The sequence below is a fragment of the Tamandua tetradactyla genome, chromosome 5, assembly GCF_023851605.1.
Source record: "Tamandua tetradactyla isolate mTamTet1 chromosome 5, mTamTet1.pri, whole genome shotgun sequence".
Taxonomy (NCBI): domain Eukaryota; kingdom Metazoa; phylum Chordata; class Mammalia; order Pilosa; family Myrmecophagidae; genus Tamandua; species Tamandua tetradactyla.
In genome coordinates this window covers 138819449-138842243 of record NC_135331.1, presented here as the reverse complement: position 1 = coordinate 138842243, position 22795 = coordinate 138819449, and the positions used below count along the sequence as shown (strand labels likewise).

At 38.1% G+C, this 22795-nt stretch overlaps 1 long non-coding RNA gene across 1 annotated transcript in view; it reads left to right on the top strand.

Annotated features, from left to right (window-relative positions):
* The window catches only part of LOC143684907 (uncharacterized), an 88639-nt gene that overhangs the window by 42207 nt on the left and 23637 nt on the right, over window positions 1-22795 (top strand). The window contains exon 2 of the long non-coding RNA XR_013176262.1: window positions 10603-10672. This is a non-coding gene — a long non-coding RNA (uncharacterized LOC143684907). The remainder of the gene's footprint in view (window positions 1-10602; window positions 10673-22795) is intronic.

Below are 22795 nucleotides of genomic sequence, written 5' to 3'. Positions count from 1 at the left end.
GACACATCTACCATAATAGTTGGAGACTTCAATTCACCACTCTCATCAATGGACAGAACATCTAGACAGAGGATCAATAAAGAAACAGAAAGTTTGAATATTACAATAAATGAGCTAGACTTAACAGACATTTATAGGACATTACATCCCACAACAGCAGGATACACCTTTTTCTCAAGTGCTCATGGATCATTCTCAAAGATAGACCATATGCTGAGTCACAAAGCAAGTCTCAACAAATTTAAAAAGATTGAAATCATACACAACACTTTCTCAGATCATAAAGGAATGAAGTTGGAAATCAATAATAGGCAGAGTGCCAGAAAATTCACAAATACGTGGAGTCTCAACAACACACTCTTAAACAACCAGTGGGTCAAGGAAGAAATTACAAGAGAAATTAGTAAATATCTCGAGGTGAATGAAAATGAAAACACAACATATCAAAACCTATGGGACGCAGCAAAGGCAGTGCTATGAGAGAAATTTATTGCCCTAAATGCCTATATCAGAAAAGAAGAAAGGGCAAAAATTTGGGAATTAACTGTCCACTTGGAAGAACTGGAGAAAGAATGGCAAACTAACCCCAAAGCAAGCAAAAGGAAAGAAATAACAAAGATTAGAGCAGAAATAAATGAAATTGAGAACATGAAAACAATAGAGAAAATCAGTAAGACCAGAAGTTGGTTCTATGAGAAAATCAACAAGATTGATGGGCCCTTACCAAGATTGACAAAAAGAAGAAGAGAGAGGATGCAAATAAATAAGATCAGAAATGGAAGAGGAGACATAACCGCTGACCTGACAGAAATAAAGGAGGTAATAACAGGATACTATGAACAACTTCATGCAAATAAATACAACAATGTAGATGAAATGGACAAGTTCCTAGAAAGTCATGAACAACCAACTTTGACTCAAGAAGAAATAGATGACCTCAACAAACCAATCACAAGTAACGAAATTGAATCAGTCATTAAAGAGCTTCCCAAAAAGAAAAGTTCAGGACAGACGGCTTCATATGTGAATTCTACCAAACATTCCAGAAAGAATTAGTACCAACCCTGTTCAAACTCTTCAAAAAAATTGAAGTGGAGGGAAAGCTACTAAATTAATTCTATGAAGCCAACATCACCCTCATACCAAAACCAGGCAAAGATATTACAAAAAAAGAAAACTATAGACCAATCTCTCTAATGAATATAGATGCAAAAATCCTCAACAAAATTCTAGCAAATCGAATCCAGCAACACATTAAAAGAATTATACATCATGACCAAGTAGGATTCATCCCAGGTGTGCAAGGATGGTTCAGTATAAGAAATCAATCAATGTAATACACCATATCAACAAATCAAAGCAGAAAAATCACATGATCATCTCAATTGATGCAGAGAAGGCATTTGACAAGATTCAGCATCCTTTCCTGTTGAAAACACTTCAAAGGATAGGAATACAAGGGAACTTCCTTAAAATGATAAAGGGAATATATGAAAAACCCGCAGCTAATATCATCCTCAATGGGGAAAAATTGAAAACTTTCCCCCTAAGATCAGGAACAAGACAAGGATGTCCACTATCACCACTGTTATTCAACATCATGTTGGAAGTTCTAGCCAGAGCAATTAGACAAGAGAAAGAAATACAAGGCATCAGAATTGGAAAGGAAGAAGTAAACCTCTCACTGTTTGCAGATGATATGATACTATACGTCGAAAGCACTGAAAAATCCACAGCAAAACTACTAGAGCTAATAAACGAGTACAGCAAAGTAGCAGGTTACAAGATCAACATTCAAAAATCTGTAGTGTTCCTATACACTAGCAATGAACAAGCTGAGGGGGAAATCAAGAAACGAATCCCATTTACAATTGCAACTAAAAGAATAAAATACCTAGGAATAAATTTAACTAAAGAGACAAAAGACCTATACAAAGAAAACTACAAGAAACTGTTAAAAGAAATCACAGAAGACCCAAATAGATGGAAGGGCATACCATGTTCATGGATTGAAAGTCTAAATATAGTTAAGAGGTCAATTCTACCTAAATTGATTTACAGATTCAATGCAATACCAATCAAAATCCCAAACACTTATTTTTCAGAAATAGAAAAACGAATAAGCAAATTTATCTGGAAGGGCAGGGTGCCCCGAATTGTAAAAGTATCTTGAGGAAAAAAAAACAAAGCTGGAGGTCTCACGCTGCCTGACTTTAAGGCATATTATGAAGCCACAGTGGTCAAAACAGCATGGTACTGGCATAAAGATAGATATATCGACCAATGGAATCGAATAGAGTGCTCAGATATAGACCCTCTCATCTGTGGACATTTGATCTTTGATAAGGCCGTCAAGCCAACTCATCTCGTACAGAACAGTCTCTTCAATAAATGGTGCCTAGAGAACTGGATATCTATATGCAAAAGAATGAAAGAGGACCCGTATCTCACACCCTATACATAAGTTAACTCAAAATGGATCAAAGATCTAAACATTAGCTCTAAGACCATAAAACAGTTAGAGGAAAATGAAGGGAGATATCTTATGAATCTTATAACTGGAGGTGGTTTTATGGACCTTACACCTAAAGCAAGAGCACTGAAGAAAGAAAGAAAGAAATGGGAGCTCCTCAAAATTAAACACTTTTGAGCATCAAAGAGCTTCATCAAGAAAGTAAAAAGACAGCTTACACAATGGGAGACAATATTTGGAAATGACATATCAGATAAAGGTCTAGTATCCAGAATTTATAAACGGATTGTTCAACTCAACAACAAAAAGACAGCCAATCCAATTACAAAATGGGAAAAAGACTTGAACAGACACTTCTCAGAAGAGGAAATACAAATGGCCAAAAAGCACATGAAGAGATGGTCAATGTCCCTGGCCATTAGAGAAATGCAAATCAAAACCACAATGAGATATCATCTCACGCCCACCAGAATGGCCATTATCAACAAAACAGAAAATGACAGGTGCTGGAGAGGATGTGGAGAAATAGGCACACTTATCCATTGTTGGTGGGAATGTCAAATGGTACAACCACTGTGGAAGGCAGTTTGGCGGTTCCTCAAAAAGCTGAATATAGAATTGCCATACGACCCAGCAATACCATTACTAGGTATCTACTCAGAGGACTTAAGGGCAAAGACACAAATGGACATTTGCACACCAATGTTTATAGCAGCGTTATTTACAATTGCAAAGAGATGGAAACAGCCAAAATGTCCAACAGACGAGTGGCTAAACAAGTTGTGATATATACATACGATGGAATATTATGCAGCTCTAAGACAGAATAAACTTATGAAGCATGTAATAACATGGATGGACCTAGAGAACATTATGCTGAGTGAGACTAGCCAAAAACTAAAGGACAAATACTGTATGGTCTCACTGATATGAACCGACATTAGTGAATAAACTTGGAATATGTCATTGGTAACAGAGATCATCAGGAGATAGAAATAGGGTGTGGTAGTTAGATTAGTTGTCAACTTGGCCAGGTGAAGGCACCTAGTTCTGTTGCTGTGGACATGAGCCAATGGTAGGTGAATCTCATCTGTTACTAATTACATCTGCAGTCGGCTAGGAGGCGTGTCTGCTGCAATGAGTGACGTTTTGACTTAATTGGTTGGTGCTTAAATGAGAGAGCTCAATGTAGCACAGCCTAAGCAGCTTGGCATTCCTCATCTCAGCACTAGCAGCTCAGCCCAGGCCTTTGGAGATGTAGAAAGAAGTCACCCCAGGGAAAGTTGTTGGAACACAGGGGCCTGGAGAGAAGACCAGCAGAGACCATCTTGTGCCTTCCACATAAGAAAGAACCTCAGTGGAAAGTTGGCTGCCTTTCCTCTGAAGAACCAACAAAATAAATCCCCTTTTATTAAAAGCCAATCCGTCTCTGGTGTGTTACATTCCGGCAGCTAGCAAACTAGAACATAGGGTAAGATAGTGGATAATTGGAACTGAAGGGATACAGACTGTGCAACAGGACTGGATACAAAAACTCAGAAATGGACAGCAGAATACTACTTAATTGTAATGTAATTATGTTAAAACATCGAATGAAGCTGCGTTCATTCGAACTATAGCTGAGGTATAGTTTTTTTTTTTGCTCTATTATCGTTTTATTTCTTTTTCTGTTGTCTTTTTATTTCTTTTTCTAAATCGATGCAAATGTACTAAGAGATGATGAATATGCAACTATGTGATGATATTAAGAATTACTGATTGTATATGTAGAATGGAATGATTTCTAAATGTTTTGTTAGTTAATTTTTTTTTAATTAATAAAAAGAAAAAAAGAAAGAAATGGCTACCTCCACAAGATGAATCAGGATTAAAACATGGCTCTTCTAGGGTACATGATCCTTTCAAACTGGCGCTTCCATGTGGATTTAAACGTGGCAGAGAAAAGTGTTCCAGCAGTGACGTTAGAGACAGTGTCTGACCAAGAGATGCCTGGTGTTCTGCATGACTTCCCACGTCCCTCCTTTGCCATGTCTGTTAAATGGCACAGGACTGAACAGTCTTCTAGAAAACAGAACAGGAAGTAATGGCTGTGGACCTTGCCAGTAGAGGTGGTGCCTACAGGGAGTGATGCACTGTGAGTGGCAGCATGTCACAATGAAGGGTATTATAAAAGGGTAAACATTTCAGTCTCCAAGCCAAAGAAAGAAATCTGAATGAAATTTGCCGGACACTAGTGGACCCAGCCCTGACTAATAATTTCATAAACATATATATCTCCTAGGAGAGGAGGTGGACTCTGCAGTCTGTGAAAAATGAATTGTGAAGGTTGAAATTTCTGAGGCTCACATGGAAAGCAGCCCTCATAATTTTTATTTCTCTAGGACATGCTCCATGGAGGAGCAGCATATAGAATTGGTAGTTTCTGCTTATTCACTACTCATTTTTGCCAGGCACTGCATTATGCACTTTCCATACATTAAGTAGTTTAGCTCTCACAGCAAATCTGTAAGGTTAGTCAATCCCCATTGTATAGATGAGGAAATTGAGCTACAGAGACATTAAAATAATCTGCCCAGTTTACACACCTCCACATGAAGAAAACTGAGTCATTCAGAAAGGAAGCCTTAGGTTGTAGGATCAAGCCCTAGTTGCTAAGCCTATCCCTGCTTTTGTCCTCTACTCTCTAAGGCAAGTTTCCTCTCCCATGGGGCTTGAGATGGGAGGGAAAACAATATGGCTCAGGGGCAACGTTAATGGACATCTCAACGAATCTATTTAAATTTGTTGACAAGGAGCTCAAATTGGATGGGGACTTATCTGTTTGATCTTAGTGGCTACAGGATAAACAAGACACACTCCTGTTGTCCCCTATGATGTGGTTATATTTATTTGTACTCCATGTGGCTGCCTGAGAGGCTTCAAATCTAGCTCACCACTATTTTAGGTTTCTTTTACCTGTGAATGGGAAGAATTATTCACTGCCTCCTCTCAGTCCCATAGCATTTTATTCCAACTGCATCTAGAATATTAATCACAATGTTTTACCACCATTAGTATTCATTCTTGTTTCCCTAGGTTAAAGTAAGTCTAACCCATCAAAGGGTTAGAGAATTGGGTTTCCCAATTCTCCGTAATTGGGGAAAAAATGTAGAAATCTTTGCATTGTGCCAAAGAGATAAATATAGGGTTTGCCTTCTAGAGTATGTTCTTACTTACAAGTTTACCAGGTTGAGTCTTTTCCAAAATCAGACACATCTTTGACTTGCCACACTGGTGCTCAATTCAAATGGTAATGCTTACACTGTATCTGAAATAAGATGTCCCAGGTAATATGGAGAAGGTGTCTATATGGTTAGCAGAGCAGGGTTTGAGGCAATAGCTGGGATCCAGGTGAAAGTTGTGGGACTGAACTGAAGATAAGGAAGATTCATTGAAAGGGGTCTCAACCATAAAAGCAATAACAAAAATTCCTTATAGTTGCTGCTTTCCTTTGACTTCTGATGTAGCTCCTGCTGAAACCCAAGGAAATAATTGCTCTTGAAACCTCTGGCTGGAAATCTTTGTCTCTCCCTGTCTCCTTTTTCCCCATCTGGTTCCTTCCCCTACCACCTGCCTAAACCCTCTCCTCAGGCCTCCACCAGACTCAGTGGAGCTGTTCTAGAATCCCAGTTTCTGCCCCTCACTGGTATTTGGATCTATGATTCTTGCATGTGGAAGGTCCCTCATAGTCCCCCTTCTTTGCTAGAGTCTTCTCCTTAGCCAGGCCACACTGCAGAAACTACCTGCCATTTTCCTGCCCACCCCTAGCCACCCCCAGAGCCCACCTCTCCATCCCAACCTTTGCTGGGACTGGTTACTGCACCAGAGTCTTTATGTGACTCAGTGGGCTTAGAGTTGGAAGGTGGGAAAAACTCTTGCCGCTGAACCTGGGGAAAGAGAGTTTGTGTTTCTCTGGCTGTTTGAGTTTTTAGATATATCTTTTCAGAATTCATGGTGATGGGGTTCTAGAATATTATTAGTATAGTATAGCACTATTTGACTATGTAAAGAGTGCCACTGGCCATGGTGGACTAATCTAACATGTTTCTATGGGAAAATGCTTTCTGAGTTTCCAAAGATATCTTAAATTGAACTTTGATTCTATAACTGGTTGAAAACTGTCTCTCAAGTCTATCCCAAGGAGCTTAATGCTCTTCTCTGCCATGCTTCTGAGTTAGTTCTGTTTTCATGATCAGTCTAAATTATAGTCAAACCTTAGGCTCTTAGAAGTGAGTAATGCTGCAGAGAGAAGTTTTCTTGAAAATACCTTCCCAGAAAGGAAAAGCAGAAGTTGAACTTCTTATGCTGACAAAACTTGGAACCGTCTGACCTTAGATTTTATTCCTATTTTGAATATTCAGAAGAGGGAAGTAAGAGAGGGAATTGAAGTGCAGTCCAACTGCATGGGCTACAAACCCAGATTTCAGTGAAGTTTCTCCCTTCTCTGACAACTGCTCTTTCTTTTCTATATATTATTAGAACATGTGCCCAATATGATCTGAGGAACAAAGGTACTGAAAGTATTGCTTTATTGAAGTGTTTGTTTTAACTGTCCTGACTGGATCTAAGGCATAAGTTGTTTTCTGAATAAAAGAAATGGAGAGAGTTCAAATTCACTCAAACCTGGCAAGCTTGGCTTTAGATGCTGGGTAGTTCTGAGGAATCATTAGATTCAGTTCATATTTTCTTACAGACTCCGCCCCACTTTTGTTCACAACTCCCCCCTTTGAGTGTCATTAAATGAGTGGCAAAAATAACCTATGTCTTTCTTTTTCTGCTGTTTAGTATCCTTTAGTTTGTTGACATTGAGACCGGCCTGAGAAATTCCACTGTTTGCAGCATTCTGAAGTAAAATGGCTGCGTGATTAGCGGTCTAAATTTTATAAGGACAGGGTTTCAACAGGCAAAGGAGCTCAATTGCTCTAATAATTTTAAAAATGCAAAGAAGCAGGGGCAATACTGTACTATTATTTTATTAATAAAATAGTACTGTTTCTCTCAAACCCTTGAAATGTAAAGTGAGTTTTTCATCATTTAAGAAAATTCACAGGCAGAGACAATCCTTCCCTCTCATTTTCACTTTGTGGTTCCTATTGAAGTCTTATCTTGGAATAGTCGACCTGAAAAACAGAGAAAACTAAGAGCCAAAACCAAAGCCAAAAAAATTCTGCAATGATTAATTAATCATTTAAATAAATCACAAAAATATCTGCAACGCTATTTGTTGATACTTTACCATGTTCTGTTCCACATATACCTCCTATGGGGGTGAGGAGTGGTATGACAGGAAGAGCTGTTCAGTGAAAATCAGACATTGATGCTGGAGGCTTCTATTAAAAGGCAGACCTGTCTTTGGAATTTTCTTTTTTCTCTAGGGGCATCTCACAGCAGCTCTCATTACAAAACCGACTCTGAGTAACAGCCAATAATTACCACAATGGATGTTTAATATTTATCATGTTAAGTTCTTAATAACCTTTAATAGTCATCAATCACATAGACTTATTAATAATCCCATCAAATTTGTGAGGATACATTTTCCTAGGGTGATCTATAAAAACAGAGACTATCAAATTTCAACAAATCATTCCATGAAGTGAAAAGAATTTAAAAGCTAATAAATATCAAAACAAATGTAGTGTCTGATTGTGGCTTAAATGGAATATTAGGGCCAGTTCTTTAACGGTATTAAGTTATGAAAAAATATCTTTAGGCTCTTTTTAATAACAATAAGCAGTTTAACTCAAATATTTATCATTTTGAAAGGCTTGCAAAGCATCAGTGAGTTGATGATCTATGATGCTGAAGAATAATTCCTGTGGGTGTGGGTTTTTTTTTTTCAAACTGGCTGTTTATCTAGAAGGCCCATAACTGGATTTAGAGAAAAGGTGGAATAAATACAAACTCAAACACAAGAATTGGAGGGTTATATGCTAGTAATTTTAAACTCATACTTCCTAATTTGTGTGTCTTGATGATTAAAAAAAGTAACACCTTGCTGTCCTCTTTTTCACTTTTGAATGACAGCATCATTGCTTCGTTCCTGCACTTAAGTACTTTTCAATTACAGTAATGCTCATAATGGATATCTTTATTTTTTCTTATTGAGATAAAAGCTTCTTTACATCTTGAGTTCCAGGTTTTAACTAGTTCTTCTGCTTATCTTGTATGACAATTATGATTTTTCATACCCGGCGAGTATTTTTTTGCCCACATGCTTAGGAGAGGAAAGTAAATTTCATTTTCTGCAAAACTGGGTTTTCTTTGGATACCACTAGTCTAAATATTAGTCTGACTTGACACACATTCTTTTTTTTTCAAATAACATTTGGTTTTTATTTCTGATTATAAAAATGATGGCAATTTCAGAAAAGTTTAATGAAGAAAATAAAAATCAACAGAAATTCTATCACCTGGAAAGAATTGTGGCTAACATTTTGTACATTAGGTACATTAATATTTCCTTTTCTTTTCTTAATTATTTAGTTCCACAAGTAATATATGTAGGGCTAAAATATAGGATGCCCAGTTAAATTTGAATTGCAGATAATGAAATTAATTTTTCAATATAAGTATGTCTCCGAAATTGCATGGAACATAGTTGTACTAAAAAATTATTGTCTATCTAAAATTCAAATTCAGTTGATGACCTTTATTTTTTTTGCTAAATATGGCAACCCTAAATACATCCTCACTGCAGAAATATAAGCAAATACATATCATACATGTAAACAGAAAAAAACACACAAATATTTGAATTCTCACACTCTCACTAGCTTTTATTCTTTCTTCAATTCCTTACTATTGATGGAATTAATTTGGGTGCTACCTAACCAAATTTTAGTAAGTGAAAATGTTTTAAAAAGTATGTATTTTCAATACATAATATCAGTATGTTTACCCCCATTTAGTTTTTCCTATTTCCCCTGGAAGACATTTTATTAAGGATAAAAAATATAGAGAAAACTCAGATCAAAGAAAAGCAGAAATCCTGCCAGAGCTATAGACTTTCAAACTTTGAAGAATCTGTGAAATATTGATAAGGAAATCCAGATTGCATATAACTTATTGTCCTCATCTTTGGGAGCCCAGGAGAATGGCAAGGGTAGCACTTACTCACTGAAGAATGTGTGTGTGTTGGTGTGCATCTCTATTCCTCAGTCTGTCTGAAATATAACTGATGGAGCAGAAAAAGAAAAACAAACTACAGCCCAAGATTGGATAAATTTTCCTAGCTTTCAATGTTTTGGTTGACATAAGGAGGTAAAATGGGAAAATGGGCATTGACTCTCCAAATAACTTTTTTCTTTTCTTTTCTTTTTTTTTTTTTTTGCATGGGCAGGTATCAGGAATCGAACCTGGGTCTCTAGCATGGCAGGCAAGAATTCTGCCACTGAGCCACCATCACACCACCCTCTCTAAGTAATTTTTATGCTGTTTCTGATACCTGGATACTCATAGGAGCAGTGGTGTGCATATGTGTGTCAAGGGATGGGCAGAAACAGCTTTTTGGGTAGAGATGTGAGCAGACATTGTGTGGCTCATTAGATAGTAGGATTAGTATGGAGAGAGCACATTTCCTAGACTTTATGTAATGCCTGAGTATATCAAGACGTCAACATTTTTAGTCTCCATCTTTGAAACATGGTGAAGTAGTGTACAGTAATTTGTTAAGCAAAGAACAGATTTCCAGGGAAGAGTTCAAGTCTTCTTATCTCTTCTTCTGCCTCTCCCTCAGGGATGGGACAAGGGCATAAGTATTTTAATAGCTCACAAAGCTGGGAGGAGGTTCTTTCCCTGTGATAAGTGAAGAGGTTAACTGTCTGATCCCACAAGGGAATGTTCTCTTTTTGGCCTGACTCCCTTGGAGTCGACATTCCTGCTAGCTCTGCTCCTGGCCTTGGAAACAAACTACCCCATTGACTTCTTTTCTGGCTTTTAGCCTAATAAAAGGAATTCTCCCTGTTTTTCTGTAGTCACTCTTCAGGCTTGAATGGTTGGAAACCTTCTTTTAAAATGTCAGTGGTATAAGAAAGACCTATGATTAAACTATTGGTCTCTTTTTTTTTTTTCCCCCATATACTGACCAGCTTCAAGGTCATGCCTAATTAAAGACTCTTCTCCTGTCTGGACAGGGATTCAAAAGAAGACCCCTTCTGGGTGAGTATCCTCTATTTTTAATACCTGGCCAGGATCAGGAGTACCCAACTCTGTGTAAAGCACAGAACAAGATGTTGAAAAGAAAACAATGAAAGTCTCAGTATTTGCCCTGAAGGAGCCCATCTGGTGGGGAAAACATATGATAGAAGAAGTGATTACAACATGAGAAGTATTATGGAAGACTATGGTCACAGAGACGGAAGGAAGAACTTAGTTTATATGTATGTGTGTGTGTTCGGAGTGGTTGTGGGGTGGAGCTCATTCAAGGTTTGTTGGAGAAAGTGGTATTTAAACTGAGCCTTGAAAGACCTGTAAGAGCAAGCTAAACAGGAATATTATCCCATCAACAGCATTGAAGGCACAGAAGAGTGGAGATTGTTGTACATTTGGGGAACTGCTGGTCATGAAGTGGGTCTGGATACTGGAGGAGAAGGAAAGATAAGTGAGCAGAATCTGAGGAGGAGGAGGAGGCAATGATGAATGGCTTAGTGAGCTTTGCAAAAGGACTTGGGTTTTATATTGGGAACCATGGCAAACCACTGAAGAATTTTAGCAGAGTGTCATGATTGGACTTATACTTTAGAAAAGTATTTTTTGCAACAGTATGGATAAAGGACTAGAGGAAGGAGAGACAGAGGCAGGAAGGTCAGTTAAAAGCAGCAAATGAACTAAGGCATTGGTGATGGGAAAGATTCAAATGATATTTGAGTCAACAAAAATTTAGTAGTAAATGAGAGAGGGAAACAGTGCAACTCCTAAGTTTCTGGTTTGTGACACTGGATAGATGGTAATATCATTCATTAAGAACGACAAAATAAGAGGAGGGGCAGACTTTGAGTTTCAGACTTATGAGATATTCAGTTAAAACCTTGAACTCAGGAAAGAGGTTGGCTGGACTTATAGATTTGAGTATCATCATCATTTAAATGTCACATTGACTTTAGGACTTATCTGTGGTATTTAAGTCTCTATAACAGGCAAGAAGAGGCCTCAGTACATTATTTTGATATTATTTTATATAATGCTTTATAGATATTTAATGACTTTTTTTTTAACATCTCATGGTCATCTACACAATTTTGAAACATGGTAAAGGCACCATTAGTCTCATTTCCTAGAAGAGGAAACTGAGGTTTCGGTTGAATGACTTTTCTGAGGTCATTCCTGGTAATTGTACACTGGTCTTCTGTCGCAGCCCAGGGCCCAGGCCCCCTCCTAAATGGCCAATAACAAATCTGCTTTAGCCAAGGACAAAGGTCAAGAAAGTAAAGAGTCTTCCCGGAGGAGGAGGGTAGAATGTAACCACAAATAAAAACGGCTTTGATTGTTTCTTATTCTTAAACACTAATCTTAGTAAAACATCAGGTTTTCAGCCCCTTTAATGATTATACTAGAGACCCAGTGTCCACATACTATATAGAATGTCTTTGTTCTAAAATCATATATTGGTCCTTGCGAGCACCACCCCCACCCCCGTCCCTTGTGGCACACTGTTTTGGTTTGCTGAAGCTGCTGGAATGCAATATACCAACAGAAATGGAACAGTTTTTATAAAGGGGACTTATTATATTACAAGTTTATAGTTCTAAGGCCATAGAAATATCCAAACTAAGGCATCCAGAGAAAGCTACCCTAACTCCAAACAAAGATTGATGTCTGTCATATGGGAAGGTATGTGGCTGGCATCTGCTGGTCCTTGTTCCTGGTTCCATTGTGTCCAGCTTCTGATGCCAGTGATTTCCTCTCTAAGCATCTGTGGGCCTTCACTTAGTTCCTCTGGGACACAGCTCTGGGATCTGGCTTGCTTATCATCTCAGAGGAAGGCACGCTAGGAATCCGTTCTCACTATTGGCACTCCAAGCATCTCCAAGCATTTCTGTCATCTCTGAAGCAACTGTTCTCCAAATGTCTTCATCTGAGGTTTCTCCAAAATGTTTCCCCTTTTAAAAGATTCCAGTAAACTAATCAAGACTCACCTTGAATGGGTGGAGTCAAATCTCCATTTAATCAAAAGGCCATACTTATAACTAGATGTGCCACATCTCTTTGGAAGTAATCTAACCAAAAGGTCACACCTGCAACTGAGTGTGTTACATCTCCATGGAAACAATCCAATCAAAGCCTCCTACTCTAAACAATAGGTCTGGCCCCATAAGATTGGATCAGGATTAAAACATGGCTTTTCTGGGGTACATTATAGTTTCAAACTGGCATAAACTCTAACCCTCCAGACCAGCTGCCACCAGAGACTCTCTCCTGTCTCATTAGTCCTAATAAATCTATTTCTACTTCTGTACCTGGAGTGTTTTCCAGTCTTGCAACAGTACAGCCCACACTTTGCATGAATTCAATCTGGGCCCAAACAGCTTCTCACTTCAAATCCAGGACTCCCTACCAAACACCACAGGGCTTCTTTTATATCACAGAAAGCAATTGTATAACTAGCTATATCCTCCTTCCTGTATTAGACAGATATTTGAATTAGACAAGCTTAAGAGTTTTAAAGCCTAAAGGTACAAGGCCCACCCATAGCACACTTTTGGCATGCACAGCACATTGAAGAAAGAAGTCCTTAGGAAGCAGTCTAGAGCAAGTACAGGGCACCATCTTTCTGCCCTGGCACCTTTAAATTGCCCTCTCTTCCTCTCGCTAGTGAGATGGCTCCTCTGCCTCTTAACAAGAGGCAGAAAGAATGGAAAGGTGAAGGTAAAGGGGGCCTGGCCTGCTGAGTTTGTTCCCTCTAATCAAGGTTTCCCAGAAACCCCACCTATCAACTACACTTGGATCTCATTGCCTAGCACCCTATCACGTGGACAACTTGAGCTACAAGGGAAGCTAGAAAACATAGTTTGTGGTGATTTACTTCTTTAGCCTAGATACATTGCCATCCCCAAACAAAACCATGTTTCTATTAGTGAAAGAAAAAAAGAGAGAGAGAGAAAGAGGGAGAAAAAAATGCTGCCTAGTGTCAGTGTCTGCCTCAGTAAGAGTACTGTGTTTCTTGAGAATGTGGAAGTAAGATATCACAGAAGCCAGAAGCCTCTAACTTCTATGGTTCAATCTCCTGGTTTATTCAATTTTCTCCTATACTTAACAGTTTCTTTTATATCTTGACTTTATAAGTTGGATGACCAGGAAATATCACCATTTCAAATCAGTCCCCTTCCCCATAGATGATTGCTCAACTCATGTTTGAAATTCCCAAAGTGAATGCGATAGAACATTAACAAGTGTCATTATATACCTTATAATACAAAGACCCATTTTTCTCTATAATAAAATGACTTGGAATGCCATTATATCATAAGGAAACATCTGATTTGAAAAGCGATATAGAGCATTGCTTACACATAAGGTTGAAGTTGTCAGTGTCTCTAATATTTTCACACAGAGAGCTGAGGCCAGAAGTAGATGAATCCCACCATCATTTATCTCTGAGCTAGTTGAGGGAGGCCACACAGCCACAGCCATGATGAAAGACAAGCTTAAACACCATCAAGAGAAAGTCGCTTCTGATACTCAGCTTTTTCTCCATTTTCTTCCTATTTCCTCCTAGAACTTTTCCTTCTACGCAGTCTGACTCCCCCTCTTCTAGCCTCAAATGAAGAAGGTGCCAGATAAGGTTCGCCAGAAAAACAGTGAATCTGAGGGAGTTTTAGGGGAATGGGAAGTATAAATAAAGGAAGAAGGACATGCTCCAGACCTATGGACTGTGAAGTTGGAGAAGGCCTGTTAGAAACCACAATAGCTGATTTTGTACTGATCTCTGCGTGAAAACCTGCAATAAAGGAAAAACTTGTCTGAACCACAGTGTTCCACCCCCCTTCAAATTGTATTGTGTTATTTTTAGTTTAACCATAGTCTTTGTGGTGATGGTTTCCCAAAGTTATTTCTATCTTTAACTGATAGTATTTATGGTTAGAACAATCAGACCTACTCTATCCTCACTGATTTTTCTTCAGATATCATTATAGGATCAACAGTGAATTCCTCTAAAAAGATTATACCTACAGGGGAGAAGGGAAACAAAGAAAATGATGAATCACACCACATTCTTACCCTAAAGAATCTCCTCTGGGAAAATGTAATTCTAATTTAGAAAACTCCTGTATTATATGGAAAAAAATCAATTACTTAATATAAAATTAATCAGAATTTGAAAACTGAAAATAGAATCTATTTTCAAACAAGGTCTACTTTGACTAAGCATTAATATCAAATAAGCCATTTTACTGGTTTGAAACTGTTATATACCCCAGAAAAGCCCTGTTTTTTAATCCTCATTCAATATTGTTGGGTAGGAGCTTGTTGATTAAGTTGTTTCCCTGGAGATGTGACCCACCAATTGTGGGTGGAACCTTTTGATTGGGTGTTTTCCATGGTGATGTGTCTCTGCCCATTCAAGGTGGGTCACTTACTGGAGCCTTTTAAGAGGGAACCATTTCAGAAGAAGAGACAGAGTCCACACAACCAGAAGCACTGGAAATGAAGACAGAAAATGTTCCCAGGAAAGCTGTTTGAAATGTAGAGCCAAAGACTCTAGCAGATGCCAGCCACATGCCTTCCCAGCTGACGGAGGTGTTCCAGACCCATTGGCCTTTCTTGAGCCAAGGTATCTTTCCCTGGATGGTTTAGTTTGGACATTTTCATGACCTTAGAACAGTAAACTTGCAACTTAATAAATTCTATTTTTTAAAGCCATTCTATTTCTAGTATATTGCATTCTGGAAGCTTTAGCAAAACAATATAGCCATTAAGAAAAAAATTTCTATCAAAAGTTGACTTGAGTAGTAGGAAACCAACAAAATCAAAGTGGAGTATATTTCCACTTGAGAATCTTTTCTGCACTCCTCATTTATTCATTCACTCATAATTTTCATTTCATAAATACTCTTGAGTACTCAGCCTTTAAAGTGACAATCCCTGCTACTTGTTTTTACATACAGCTCTGAAATGGAAGGTGGCAGACCCCAAAGGTATAATGTCCATTTTCATAGCTAGAGAGTGTGAAGAACAGAGAGGTGGCACAGCTGGCCAAAGGTCTCAAGAGCCACTGAGCAGACACCAGGTCTCTTGATGAATGGGTTCAATAAATCATTTGCACACAGCTTCTATTCAACTGTAAATTACAAATGAAGGTGATATAGTGTATTATCTCTAAAGAATGCTGCCAGACTCTATGAAACTCAACATGAGGATTTTACAGGAAACCACTCTTTTTCACAGCTTCAAACTGCCACATCTAATTGTTAATAATGTTTTCCTTTGCCAAGTGACATTTCTGTATCATTTCAAGATTTGTGGCTCTCACCCACAAAACAGTCTTCCTTTTGTTTTAAGAATAAATACAAATGTTTATGTTCCATGTGAATGGTTTTGTTAATATTTCTGAGTTGATGATATTATGGATTTGCCCATCAGTGGCTTAAATGTAGCATTTTCAGCCTAAGCATTTAACTTTGGAAATGGACATTCCAAGGCATAAGCTTATACTAAGATTCCCACTGTTGACTTAATTTACGAAAGGGGTTGTAGAACAAGGGCTGGTAAATAATTCATAGGCCAAATCTGGCCCGCAGACTGTTTTTGTCTAGTTTGTGAGCTAAGAATAATTTTTTCCATTTTTAAATGATTTTAAAATGCAGAAGAAAAATAATATTTCATGACACATAAAGATTAACTAAAATTCAAATTTCTGTGTCCTTAAATAATGTTTATTGGAACATAGCCAAATTCATTCATCTAAGTATTGTCTATGGCTGCTGCTGTTTTCAATCTGTGGTGGCAGAGTTGAGTAGTTATGGCAGAAACTGTATAGTCTACAAAGCCTAAAATATTTACTATCTTGTCCTTCATGGTAAGTTTGCCAAACCCTGCTTGTAGAAGATAGGAACTTTCAATCAGCCTTACATGTTACATGGTGGACACAATTTGACTGACATAGTGCCAATGCTGTGTGTGATGCTTTGAGCTATTTACCCCAGAAAAACATGTTAAACTTAATCCATTCCTGTTGGTGTGTAAGACCTTTTGATGAGATTACTTCAACCAAGGTATGGCCCAACTCAATCAGGAATGGTCTTAAGCCTATCACTAGAGTGTTTTACCAGCAGAATGAAATTCAGACAGATAGAGCAGAACAGGAAGCAAGAAGCTGATGGTCAACTGGATCCCAGAAGAGAAGGGAGAAGCTGCCATTTGCATTGCCCGGTGATGAAGGAGCCCAGAACCAAGCCAGCCCCAGAATGCCAGTTTTGGGAAGAGAGTATCACTTTACTGAGTCCTTGATTTTAGAATTCTCCTAAACCCAACCCGTAAGCCAATAAAATCCCATTGTTTAAGCTAACCCACTGCATACTATTTGCTTGAGCAGCCATGGAAACTAAAAGGTTTGCTAGAGAAAAAATTTGTGTGGCAGGAAAATCCTTTATAGAATGGAAATAGAGAGGATTGTGTCTACATTTTAGAAATACAAAATTTTTTTATTTTTATAATTTGGGAAATATGAAGAAATATTATCCCCAAATGACTAAATGCTCTTAATTTGGTAGTGACTGGACCATTCTTGAAATAGCTGAGAAATTTATATTTTAGAACTGGTATAGAACTGACAGACTATCTCATTCAGCCTCCTCTTCATAGAGGTGAAGAAATTGAGGCTCAGAGAAGTTAATTAGATCAAACACAATGTATTGCACAGCCATGGAGTGCTGGAGAAACTCATTGGAAGTGTCACCCATTTTACTATCTTATTCACATGGACCGTGGTAAATTGCTTCAATATCTGAGTCTCATTTTCTTTTTAGAAAATTGGAATATAATACTGATGATTCATAACAGGGCTTTTTGAATGTAATGTAAGAAGATATATGTGATTATGCTCCTTAAATTAAAAAATGCGGGCGGGCCACAGTGGCTCAGCAGGTAAGAATGCTTGCCTGCCAAGCCCAAGGACCCGGGTTCGATTCCCAGTGCCTGCCCATGTAAAAAAAAAAAAAAAATTAAAAATGCAATTATAATTATTATAGAGCATAGGTCTGCTAACTCCCATTTGTTGTATGAATGTAGCTAAGCAGAAGGAAGAAGCTGCCATTGTTCAGAATGTATTTGCCAGTTTTATGGAAGTGCGTGGTGCAGCATTTTAGTTTTTTACAAATCATAAGGCACAAACCTCAAACCTTATATGTTACTGGAAAATTAAGCCTGAGGCATAGGCTCTTCCCCCAGACATGGTCTCTGGGCCTGAGAGCTACAGCTCAGGCTAGGATGGTTTCAACCTGTGGGTGCTGAACCACTCCAGTGCTACCTGGTACCGAAAGACTGCTGGGTTGGGTTCTGGAGTTCTGAGGTGAAATTGGGGCAGCCCCCTTACCTGTCTCTGGCCCTGGCATGAGGGGCCCTGGAACCCTGGGGAACAGAGTGTGAGAGCCACTGTGGCTGACATCTTGGCCAGCACATGAGGTCCTGAGGGGAGCGCTGGTGCTTTCTGCATTTGGGAAGGGTGTGGGAGCGCCCAAACCCTGGAAAATTTTACCTCTCCTGGGCCATCCCTCAAGAAGTAGAGTCTTTTTCCAAGACAGTGATATCATTTGCCTGGAAAATTCAAGTAAATGAATGGAAAATCTATTAAAAACATTAAGATAATTTAAAAAGAGCAGCTAGGTGCAAAATCACTTTTTAGAAATAAATGTATTTTACATATACAAGGCACAACCAGTTAGCAAATATGATGAAAGTTTCCTTTTACAATAGCTATGAGTAAGATAAAACACCTAGGACAATACTTAATAAGAACTGTGCAAAATCTATATGGTAAAACTTTAAAATACTACAGAAAGACTAAGAGAACAACCAAAGGAATGGAAATGCACACCATGTTCTTGCCTGGAAAGACTCAGCCTTTTAAAGGAATTAATGTGATCCCATTAAATTCCAAACTAAGCTTGGGAATTAGACCAGATTATTTGAAACTTCAGGTGGAAAAAGTAAAGCAAACAAGAAGATCCAGGAAAATTCTCGAAAAGAAGAATAAATGGGAAAGAGAGATAACTCTAGAAAAGATACGTTAAAACTATAGTAAATAAAATAATGTGACACAGGCTCATGAATATTGCTTAATAAGAAATCTAAAAATAAACCCAAATAATATGAGAATTTAGTATGTGAGTTTTTAAATGGCATTTAAAACTTGTAGGCAGAAGATGAATTGTTCAATAAATAGTAAATAGTATTAGGACAACAAGGGTAGCTTACTGGGAGAAAAATCTAAATGGATGAAAGGTTAAAATATAAAAAAAGAATAATAGTAGAAGCAATGAGGGAGATAACTTTTAGTAATTTCAGAATGTGGAAAGTCTCTGAATATGGCACAAAACTCAGAAGCCATGTGTGCTGGTTAGGAACTGTTATGTACCCTGGAAAAGTGATGTTCTTTTAATCCATTCTCATGGTTGTAGACTTTTTGTAGGTAGGACCTTTTGACTAGGTTGTTTCCATGGTGGTGTGGCCCACTCAAATAAAGATGGGTTTTAATCCTTTTTACTGAAGCTCTTTATAAGGATAAAAGAGAGAGTGGAGGGAGCAAACTTACAAATGCCCAGGAGATGCTAAGAGAGACCCAGAGGGAAAAAGAACGAACACCAGAGAAAAAGTCTCTGGAATCAGAAGCTGAAATCAGTGTAACCCAGGAGCGCAGGATCAGCAGATGCTGGCTATGTACTTTCCAATGTGACAGAGGAACCCTGTAAGCCAGCAACCTTCTTCAGAGAAGGTATCTTACTCTTGGTGTCTTAATTTGGATATTTTCATGGCATTAGAACTGTTAATTTGTAAACTAGTAAACCCCCATTGTAAAAGCCAGTCCATTCTGATATATTGTATTCTTGCAGCTTTAGCAAAGTGAAGCACCATATAAGAAAGCTGACCACATTAAAAAAAGTTTTTTCTGTCTGACAAACCTCTATAAGCAAAGCAAATAGTAAACTGGAAAAAGAACTTCTAGAAATCAATAAAGGAAAGACTAACAATCTAAGGGGCAAAAGATATAAACAGACACTTAAGAAACATGAATGAAAACACAGATGTCTCTAAACCATAAAAATATGCTCAATCTCAAATTTAGAGAAAAAAAAAGAAATTAAAACAATGCAGGTAGATCAAGCTAAGGACCAAAGATCACCCATCAGCCAGCTCTAGAATGCCTTCAGGGAGAAAGCATTGTCTTGAGGATGCTTGGCTTGGAATCTTTCCCAGCCTCAAACCATGAGTAAATAAATGTCCATTGTTTAACCTGACCCATTTCATGGTATTTGCCTGAGCAGCCTAGGAAAGTAAGACAGATTTTGGTACCAGTAGAGTGGGGTGCTGCTATTGCAAATACCCAAAAAATGGAAACAACTTTGGAACTGGGTAATGGTAGAGACTGGAATAATTGTGAGATGCTTCACAAAAAAGGCTTAGATTGCTTTGAAAAGTCTGTTAGTAGAAATCTGGCTGCTAAAGGTACTTACAATGAGACCTTAGAAGAAAATTATTAATTTGGAAACTGGAGGAAAAGTGACCCTTTTTTAAAGTGGCAGGGAACTTGGAAAAATTGAGTTCTTTTGTTGTGTGGAAGCAGAACTTGAAAGCTATGACCTGAGATTTTTATCTGAGGAAAATGTGTGGAAAGTGCAGCCTGATTTCTCCTGACAGCTTATAGTAAAATGTGAGAGGAAAAGGATAAGCTAAGAACAGAACTCCTGGACATAAAGAAACCAGAAATTGATAGTCTAGAAAACTCTGAGCTTCTGGGAAATCAAGACCCCAGAGAATAGTGTTCCAATGGAGAGTTAAAATGAATGTGGATCCATTCAGCCATTTCAGTGCAAGTCAGGATTGGAAATTATACAGAAGGGATCTGTGAAAGTTCTTCTGTCTGATGGTTTGGACCCCTGTGCACTACATGCAAAACCAACAAGATTTTTGGTGAAATCTATATAAACAGAACCACTGCCTGCCTGGACTAAAAGAAAAAGAAAAGAGACAGATTAAAGGAAAAACCTCTTCAAGGGAAGAACTACAGAAGCTGATGCATGGCTGATGACATCTCAGGCCAAGACAGTGGGTCCACCCATGTGTGTGGAAAGGGTAAATCTGCTTTGTCTTTGGAGAAAGCAGGCCTGACATCCCAATGTTCTGAGATGGTGGAGTCTGTGACCTGGAGATTATGGAGAATCTGGCTGCTATTCCAATAATTGGAGAGGATGAAGCCTACACCTGAGTGTTTGGGGAAAGGATATATGCTGCAAAGGTCCTTGGAAGGAGTGGGGCTGCCAATTTAGCAGGCCAGGAGAACAAAACTCTGTTGTATAGCTGACTTTCTGAGGTCAGATGAGATCAGGTGCATTCAGGTAGGTATGGCCATAGACTCATAGCTGACTTTCAGACCTTAAAATCTAATGCAGCATGAAGTTTAATGCTTCAGAATTCTTTGGGGGGTCATGATCCCTGTTTTCCTTCCAATTTCTCCCTATGGGAATAGAAATGTTTACCTTATGCATGTCCCTCCATTGTCTATTGGAAGCAGATATCTAATTCTCTGGGTTTCAGAGGTCCATTGACTGAGGGGAACTGTGCCTCTGGACAGATATCACCTATAACCAATTTTTTTAATTAAAAATTATTATTAGAGAAGTTGTGGGTTTGTAGCACAAATATGCATAAAATACAGGATTCCTAAACATGCCCCACTACCAAAAACAAAACAAAACAAAACAAAAAAACAGTACAGGTAAAATATTTTTCACCCTATTTCAAAGTAAAAAGTTTAATAACTTTTTACAAGGTAAGAGGAAATAGCTACTCTCATATGACTGATAATATAAATTAGTACAAAGTAAATAGAGGTTAATTACATATATCCTCTACAATAAATAACAAAAAATCTAAAATGCGTATATTCTTTGACTCAGCTATCCCACTTGTAATTTATCCACATATATGCTTATAAAGTCAAACTGTTAAACATACAAGGATCTTTATTGTAGCATTATTTAGAATTCCATATAGATTGGAAACAACTATCTGATATTGTGCAACTGTGAAAAAACTTGCATGAAATGACCTCTAAAATCTAATGTTAAGCAGAAAAAGCCAGATGCAGAACAGTGTGTATACAATATGCTGCTATTGGTGTAAAACAAACAACAAATATCCTTACAAATACATAGAACATAGAAAGATGCACAAGAAATTAGTAACAGTGGCTGTCCCTGGGGAGGGGAAGTAGGTGGCTGGGAGATAATGTGATGGGGAAGCCTATTTTTTTTTGTATACCCTTTTGCTCCTTTAATATTTGGTACTGTGTATATGTATTGCCCATTACATTTTTAATAAAAACAATAACATAATAAGAAATTAAGTGTAAGAATGTTTCTAGACAGTGGCAAATGCTTTAGAAGTTCCCTGAGTACAGATCCAGCAAACCTTTAACTTTTCCCAATGTTTCTGCCTGACCCAGTTTCTAGAGCCATGGAGAGGCTCTCAACCTACTTTCAGGGAGTAGTCCTTCAATGCCCATTGGTCCACAAATTGAACAAGAGAATATGGAGAAATCATGCTTGGATTGAGGCACTATTGATATTTAGCTACCATGTCCACAAAGATAGTCTTCCAAATATTGCTGGATACCCCTATTTATAGTTTAATTATGTCTGCAAAAAATTGTACATCTTTTTTCAAATGAAGAAAGGACACTTTAATTTAGCCTTTTGATTTTATCTTACTTGCACTGCAGTAGAATAATTTTCTTTCTTTTGTGAAAAAAAAAAACAGTTGTTACTATACAGATGCTTTCCAAAGCTCTTACAGTACATCTGCTTCATGAACTGCTTCAAAGAGCAGTGTTTATTGTGGGTGGACTCATGAATCCAGCAGAATAGAACTGCGCATGCTCTGTCCTGCCTGTACATGGAGCCAGGCTTGTGGTGTCCAGTGTGAGGGCATCTCTCTTAGACTGTATTACTTCCTTAGCAATCCTCAGGATAACACTGCATCTTCACCCGACTGAATTAGAGTGTCTGTGGCCATCCCTGCATCTAGCATCACCTTTCCCCAGGGTTGTAAATTAACGCCACCAACCAC